The sequence below is a fragment of the Mustela lutreola genome, chromosome 6, assembly GCF_030435805.1.
Source record: "Mustela lutreola isolate mMusLut2 chromosome 6, mMusLut2.pri, whole genome shotgun sequence".
Lineage (NCBI taxonomy): Eukaryota > Metazoa > Chordata > Mammalia > Carnivora > Mustelidae > Mustela > Mustela lutreola.
Window position 1 is genome coordinate 133,491,426 of NC_081295.1, and position 8,889 is coordinate 133,500,314.

General features: G+C 41.0%; 1 pseudogene; it reads left to right on the plus strand.

Annotated features, from left to right (window-relative positions):
- The first annotated feature begins 3,516 nt into the window (after nucleotides 1–3,516).
- Nucleotides 3,517–5,464, plus strand: LOC131834714 (aspartate--tRNA ligase, cytoplasmic-like; annotated as a pseudogene).
- Nucleotides 5,465–8,889: the final 3,425 nt, after the last annotated feature.

Sequence of the window (8,889 nt, forward strand, 5' to 3'; positions counted from 1 at the left end):
AGTTTTCTGGTCCCAGATCATGTATCTTTCTTGTGGCATTATGTGGCTTTGGCATAGCTTCCTCCCACTCCTAGGATCATATGGTAATTAATGAGGTATTTGAGTTACTTTACATCACCTTTTCCAGACTACCCCAGAGTGCTCTTTGGCTGAAGAGAACAATACCTGAACATTGATACTTCTTCTACTCTTTTTCTAGATGTGACCATCTGTCTCCCTTCATCCACTATGATTGCTTCTCCATTTGGGGATGGTAATTCTAGCTGTTGTAATAAATAAATCTCAAAATCTCCATAGCTTCATATAATACTAGTTCATTTCTTATTTACTTAAAATCTCAAATGAATATTCCTGCTTGTCACCAATAGTAGGTTCCAACCCACAGAGGTATTTGGAGACCAGACTAAGAGAGAGCCCACCATCTTCAACAATGCTTCCAAGTTTGACATAGGTACCCACATCCCACCCAGCAAAGATAGAAGGAAAGAAATCAGAGAAAACACATCCCCTCTGTTTTGGTATTCTAGGGCTGTCATAACTAAATACCACAGGCTGGGTGGCTTAAACAACCATTTTTTTCTAATAGCTCTGGAGGATGGAAGTCCAAGATCAAGGCATTGGCAGGGTTGGGTTCTTCTGAGGCAGCCATCTTCTCCCTGTACCTTCACATGGTCTTTTCTCTGTGTGTCTGTGTCCTACTTTATCCCTCTCATAAGGACAGCAGTTATTTTGGATTAAAGCCTACCCTCTCACCTCATTTAACCTTAATTACCTCTCAAAAGATTTACCTCTAACAGTTATATTCTGAGGTACTGGGCATTAAGACTTCAACAGAAGAATTTTGGAGAGAGACAGTTCAGTTCATAACATATTATGAATCACATTAGACTAATAAATGGTCTTCGTCAAAGTAACTGACCAAAGCCAATCACAGAGCCCCACCTGAAGGAAGGGCAGTTGAGAAGTGCACTCTGTGCTTGGCAGCACTCGCCAGCAACAACTCCCCACGATGGCTTGGGAAGCATGAGTCATAGGTGGACATCTAGCCAGCTCTGCCACACCAGGAATGCTTTCCTGTGGGTCTCTTTCTCCTAACTGCCCCAAATGTCATATTCAGATTGTTCAGCACAGGGAACCAAACCCTCCAGAGGATTCTCATAGAATGTTAAAGTAAGTCAGCTCACTGTACGCACTTCCTTTTTGTTTTTAATTTTTTTTAAAGATTTTATCTGACAGTGATCACAAGGAGGCAGAGAGGCAGGCAGAGAGAGAAGGAAGCAGGCTCCCCACTGAGCAGAGAGCCTGACGCAGGGCTTGATCCCAGGACCCCAGGATCATGACCTGAGCCGAAGGCAGAGGCTTTAACCCACTGAGCCACCTAGGCATCCCTCACTGCAGGCATTTTTATACTTATGTCATGTGATGACGAAGACAGTTTTTTGCATTGCATACTTAATGCAGATTAGACTTTTTAAATGTTCAGTTACACATTGAGATAGTATTTACTGTCTTTGCTGCCATCATCCAACAAAAAGCAAATGGTGTAGCTAAAAGAGAGAGAGCTAGGAGAGCTAGGGCTACTGAAAAAGACCATCCATAATCCACAGCCAGTGCAAGATCATTCCAAATGCGTGTCATAATCCTCATCCTTATATTTCAACCTCTCAGAAATGTCATCCCTCATAGAATTCTGACTTTCCAGATGTCTATACAACACTAGCTGATGCCAGGATCCATCTTGATGAATCACAGTTTAAATACCAGTTGATAGGGTTCAGATAGCCACAAGCTCCTATTCAAGCTAACAGTTAATAAATGGAGACTTTCAAAGTTATACAATATATTCAAATGCATATACTGTATTTGTAAATGTAACAAAGCAAGCAGAGATTTCATCTCACTATATGAACATTTTCCTTATTTTAGGTCATTACATTTCTACCCCAGGATTCCTTCAAATGCTGTAAATGTTGTGTCCTTTTGGACTATAACACTCCAACCATCCATATTATATCCTGAGCCATCACTGTTGTTTTGGGGTTTTTTCGGTGGGAGGGAGGGTTGCTCTCTCCTTAAATGTCTTCAAGTTTGTCAGGCTCTAAGTTTCCCAAGTAAAATTCACTTTTACTTCTCTGATCCCAAAGATTTCTATCATTGAATTCTAATAAAATTGTTGCATTCCCAAAAAATCTGTAACAGTAATTCTGAAAAGAAACTGTGGGACCCTAGGAAAATTTGTATTTTTCACAAAGCAGACCCTTGAGGGAAGGGTAGAGGGTTCATCAAAATCTTGGGTGGGAGGGGAGAAAAGACAACATATACAATTTGAAAGTGCTTTTAATTGAGAAGGGACACCCAAGAGCAACCAACATAAAAGCATGTTCCTTGGTTCATCTGTCTCCTTTCCACATGAAGAAATAGGGAATGACTTCGCAAGAGCCCTTCTTCCTCTGGGGAGGGAGCAGTATTTCCCTCAATGTAGAGTGGTCTTCCCTGCCTCGCCCTATTAATGCACAATGGACTCATGAATAAATGGCCATGGGGGCAGGGATGGAAGTTATGCATGGACTCAGCAACATGAACTTGTATTCATCAGGGCTGATCTGGCTCTGGCCCCTGCTGAGCACCCAGTCTTCCAGCAACAGAGACTAACACTGAGTCTGGGTATGGATTACCTGGGGTAATCTGCTAACTGCCTGCTGTTAGGTTAATTACATTAGACTGCTTCTTTCATGGAAGGGGCAACATTTATTGGAATAAACACTCACTCTGATATAGATTTGCCTTCCTTGCATGAAATGCATCTGTCTAAATATCTTATCTATAGTCATGGTATTCCACATAATATTGTTTCTGATCAAAGAATTCTCTTCACAGCTAATGAAGAGTGGCAGTGGGCCAGTCCTCATGAAATTCACTGGTCTCACCTTGTTCTCCACCATTCTGAAGCTTACTTACTAGAAGGGTAAAATGGCCCTTTGAAGATTCGATTACCATGCAAGCTGGGTACCCTGAAGGGCTGGGACCAGAGTTTCCAGAATTCTGGCTACATGTGTTCTGAATCAGTGTCTGATATATGGTGCTGTTTCTTCCGTAGACAGAATTCATGGATCCAGAAATTAAGGGGGTAGAAATTGGAGTATCTTGATTCACTATTTCATCTAGTGATCCACCAGCAAAATTTTTGTTTCCTATTCCTGTAACTTTATATCTTGCTGGTCTAGAGACCTAAATTACAGAGAGAGAAATGCTTGCACTAGGAAACACAACAATGATCCCCTTGAACTGGAAGTTAAGAATGCCACCCAGCCATGGTAAGCTTCTTATGTCTCTGATTGAACAGGAAAAGAAAGTAGTTACTATGCTGGCTGGGGTGATTGATCCTAGCTAATAAAGACTCTGATACTGGCTTCAGCCATTGGGTGAAATGTGGTGTTATTCACTGCAGGAGGCACAAGTCTAAATAGAATGGAAATAAGAATTCTCTCTTGGGGATCTGCCCTATAGAAGACTTTGATGGAGTGGGAGACGCCTCCCGGTACTACTGTCCCAATCCCCAGTGCCAGCACAAACCACGAATGTCAGGAGAAGCCACAGGACATCATGGATGTGGTAGAAGACTATGCTAAAGAAAGATATGTAGAATCGTTAGTAATACAGTCACAAGAAAAACCAGATTGAGTTTTGGTTTCATTTAGTGACTTCAACAGTATGCAAAGCTGAAGGACTTGTTTGGGTGCGTGCAAGTGTTCATATAAGTAGAGCTAAAGGAAGCAGTGTTTCATAGTCCTATGTCAGCAACAGTTTAATGTCCAGGCCCTCATGGCAATGAGAGACCATGCAAGCAAGCAGATGGTTAAATTTGCTGCCAACATTAACAAAGAGAGCATCATAGATGTAGAAGGTGTAGTGAAAAAGTGAATCAGAAAATTGGAAGCTGTACATAGCCAGACGTAGAGTTACATGTTCAAAAGATTTATGTGATCAGTTTGACTGAACCCCTCCTGCCTTTGCAGCTGAATGATGCTGTTGGACCTGAAGTGGAAGGAGAAGAGGAAGGAAGAGCTACAGTTAACCAGGATAGAGTCCTTGATCTTAGGACTTATCAACTAGTTAAGCAGTCTTCCCTTTCCAGTCTGGCATCTGCCATTTTTTTTTTTAAGATTTTCTTTTTTTAAAGATTTACTTTATTTATTTATTTGACGCAAAGAGAGAGTCACAAGTAGGCAGAGAGGCAGACAGAGAGAAGCAGGGAAGCAGACTTCCTGCTGAGCAGAGAGCCCACTGGGCTCTCAATCCCAGGACCCTGAGATCATGATCTGAGCCGAAGGCAGAGGCCCACTGAGCCATCCAGGCACCCCTGGCATCTGCCATTTTTTCTGAGAAATTTAATTAACAAAGGTTTTAGGGAGACCCAAACTCCTAAAATTATCTCAGTTGACAGTGAAGGAGAAGTCAACGTATTTACTGGGTCATATTTTAAAAATATTGCATAGTTGGCCAGTCCCAACAGCTGTACAAGCAAATGTGTATTTGTGCTTATTTTGAGAAGGTTTTCTGTATTGGACCAGTATTCAGAGCTGTAGACTCAAAAAGCCATGGACATTTAATTTGTTGGTATGGAGATTGAAATGGCTTTTTATTTTTAAGATGTTATTTATTTATTTGACAGACAGAGATCACAGGTAGGCAGAGAGGCAGGCAGAGAGAGAGGAAGGGAAGCAGACTCCCTGCAGAGCAGAGACCCCCAATGCAGGGCTTGATCCCAGGACTCTGGGATGAGGGCCTGAGCCAAAGGCAGAGGATTTACCCCACTGAGCCACCCAGGAGCCCTATTGAAATGGCTTTTAATTACCGTTACCATGACATTGTGGAAGAAATTGTTGAGACCTTAATACAAACATTCAAAGGACTCCCAGAAAGGTTGAAAACTAAAATTCAGTGAATAAACAATTTCTGTGTGAGCCATTCAAACTTTTGGAGCCAACTTTAAGACTTGAGTATTGTGAAGTGTAGGCTATGCTTAAGGAAGCTGTAATTGAAATAGGAGATGAAGATCTGAGTACACCCAATGGAAAACTGTTGTGTCATTTGGTGAAAGAAAAGCATGATACAGACTTTTATATTCTTGATAAATATCCATTGGTTATAAGACCTTTCTATACCATGCCCGACCCAAGAAATCTTAAAACAGTCCAACTCTTACAGTATATTAATGAGAGAAAAAGAAATACTATCAGGAACTCAAAGAACACATGATCCTCATCTGTTAACAAAGTGAGCCTTACCTCATGGAATTGACTTGGAGAAAATTAAGGCATACATTGATTCCTTCTGCTTTGGAACGCCTTCTCATGCCAGTGGAGGTCTTGGGTTGGAATGAGTGATGATGCTTTTTTTGGGATAGCACAATGTTCATGAGACCTCAGTGTTCCCTGGTCATCCCAAACAACTCACTCCTTAAAGAAAGCCATGCTTTTTAAATTATTTCCAGTAACTTGCTATTGATCAAGCTATCCCTTAGCTACTTGAAATATGCAGTGGAGTAAATATCCTATCTAAAGTGCCACAATTACTTGGATTAATTCACTGTAGGTTACTTTAAAAGAGCAGATTTTTAAAATTACTAACAAAAAAAATAAAAATAAAAAATAAAAAAAAAAGGGCAGATTTTTGTAACTTTGGGCATGCTTCAGTAGGAAATTGTTGAACATTTTAATGAAAAATTCTTATGGTTATGTTAAAAATTCATGTTGCATTACTACAATAAATGTTAATAATTTTAAGCATTTTTTTAAAAAAAGAAAGAATTTTCTCTTGGACGTGTTACAACCCAGAAGAAATATCAAGTGTAGATATGTGTTTGGAGTCCACAGAGGAGATCAAGTTTCTAGATACTGTTTTCCAAGTCACTGACATACAGGTGATTTTGAAAGCCATGGGACTGAATGGGATCATATAAGGAGAGAAAGATAGTGAAGACGACCCAAGACTAAGCCCCAGGACTCCAACATTCTGAGATTGAGGAAAGGAAGAGAAGGAGCCAGGGAAAGATGAAGAAACAAAAGGTATTATTGCAGAAAGAAAATTAAAGAAGTGTGGGACACAGAGGTTGAAAGGGGAAAGAATTTTAGAAAGCAAAACTGTCACCCAAAGATGGATTCAGAAAAGGAAAGAGAAGTGACCTGTAATTGGAGGACAAATTGGAGAACACTGAACACCTTGACAGGTGCAGGCTCAGCAGTATGGTGGAGGCAGAAGATGAATTGGGGTGTGTTAGTTATTTCTTGCTATGTAACACACTGCCACAACTTGATCAACTTAAAACAATACAGACTTATAATCTCACAGTTTCCATGGGTCGGGATCTGGACACAGGCTGACTGGGTTTTCTGCCCAGGGTCTCACCAAACTGCATTCAGGTGTCAGCCAGGGTTAGAACCTCATTCTGAGCTTAGCTCCTCTTCCAAGCTCAGTGCTTACAAGTAGAATTGCATTCCTTGCAACTGCAGGTCTGAGACTCAGCTTCTAGAAGCTTCCCACCATTCCCTACCATGTTTCCTTCTCCACAGCATGGAATTTGCTTCTTTTAGGCCAGCAGAAGATTCTGGCTTTCAATCTCTGACTTCAGGAAAGGCCAGTCCTCCCTTACAGGGTACTCTTATTGGCCCAGACCCACCCTGAATAATTTTACCTTTTAATGAATTCAAAATCAATTGATTAGTGATTCAATGACAGGAATGAAATCCCACCATATCCACAGTTCCATTTACATGCACAGGAAGAAACTATGAGGGTGTGTGCATTAAGGGAGTAGAATTTTCCAGGGCCATATTAGAACTCTGCCTAGGACAAAGAAGGATTGAGAGGTTTGGAAAACACTGATTTAATAAACTGATGATACCTCTGCTCCATCCTGAGTACCTTACCCAAGCGCCAAACACTTCTTATTATTGATCTCTAGAATGACTTTATGAGGCAGGTCCTATTATTAGTCCCATTTTACAAATGGGTAAATTAGGATTCAGAGAATTTGATGACTTCCTAAAGTCATGCTACTATTAAGAGCACCAGAGTTCAAATTAGGTCCATTCTCCACCAGAGGTCCTTTGTATGGTGTTGACTTATTGAAGACAGTTATAAATAAGGATGAAATGAAATAAGTCTATGGCCAGAGCTCTTTAAGAACACAGTCACAAGTGACATGTAAGATCCTCAAAGTTCAAATGTTGGCCTCGTTTTTGTTCCACCCTCCTTCTTTGGTCCCCTCTTCATCCTTCATGGCTGTACCTCTCTATTCTCCAAATCCTGCCACATCTCTGGGATCAGCTCTCTTTGTCACCTTCTCATTAACATAGGGCCTCTATATCATACATGGGTTACTATGGCAACCATGAAAATTTCCCTGGCTTCTAGGTCCTTTTAAAACCCAGCTGGACCAAAGAATCTTCTCTAAATAGCATTTGGATTTTTTTTGCCTCCTACCCAACATTCTTGCTCTGTCTGCCTCCAGAGCTACCACTCCTTCCCGCCTGGCTGCTCTGGGAAGTGTTTTATGCCTCAGCCACCCACAGCCTTTGACCAGGAACCATTCAAAAACCTGAATAGAGTAATTGTTAGTTGACCAGACAAACTAAGGGGAGCTAAATCATTCTGCGAGCACTAAAGGTGGAATCTGTAAATGCTTGCTCAGGCTTCCAGGGCCAATATAAATCCAGATATGGTATCCCCTGCCGCCCATTATGGATCTATTCTGAGACTGTATTGAGAATGTCCACAGTTCTTTGCTCCTCCTCCCCATGAAGCCCCTTTATTTGAACCAGCTCAAGGGGGAATAAATACCTACTCCAAGTCTCCCAATACCCAGAAAGAGGACTCATGCTTAATTGTTAGCTCAAAACTCAACCTCCCTTGATAGGATAAGGGGAAATGGGGGGATATTTTTTTATTAGGTACAGAGTTTCAGTATGGGAAGATTTAAAAAGTCCTGGACATGGTTGGTAATAATGGCTTCACAACAATATGAACATACTTAATGCATTAAACTGTACACTAAAATTAGTTAAAAGGATAAATCTTGTTATGTGTATTTTTTAAAGATTTTATTTATTTATTTGACAGAGAGCGAGATCACAAGTAGGCAGAGAGGCAGAGAGAGCAGGGGAAGCAGACTCCCTGCTGAGCAGAGAGCCCCGATGTGGGGCTCAATCCCAGGACCCTGAGATCATGACCTGAGCCGAAGGCAGAGGCTTAACCCACTGAGCCACCCAGGCACCCCCTTATTATGTGCATTTTACCACAATTTATAAATAAACAAATAAACGTTCATCCTTGCTTTCTATATTCTTTCTCAACCAGCCCCTTCCAATCCTGTGCCATCTCTTACCACTTGCTCACAGTGGCCTTCTTGTCCCTGACCTCCCCTCTGAACTTATGGGCCTCCAAGCCTTTTCTTCTGCTTGTCCATCCACCTTGAAGCCGGACACATTCTACTCTAATTACTAACATATTCTTTAAGACTCAGTTTAAGACATTTATTCCATGAAACCCTCCTAAATTGTTCCACCTTGGAAAGTGACTTTCCCTTACTTAGAGTTAACTACTTAGTCTTCGCGCAGATCCTCTTTTGCGCTATCACACATTTGCTATTATCTCATCTTGGATGTGCAGGTTCCACACATATCTGTATGTACCAGAAAACACTACAGTAAGATTATAAGCTTGCTGAGGGTGAGGATTTATTCCTGAATAACCTTCCAATACCCACTCATTGAAGGTTTGCTATGGCTTACTTTGGGGAAACCCCTCAAAAAATGGCTATGATCTTAGCACTCAAGAAACTTTTTAAAAAAATTATTGTGATACATATACAAAACAAAATTTACCCTT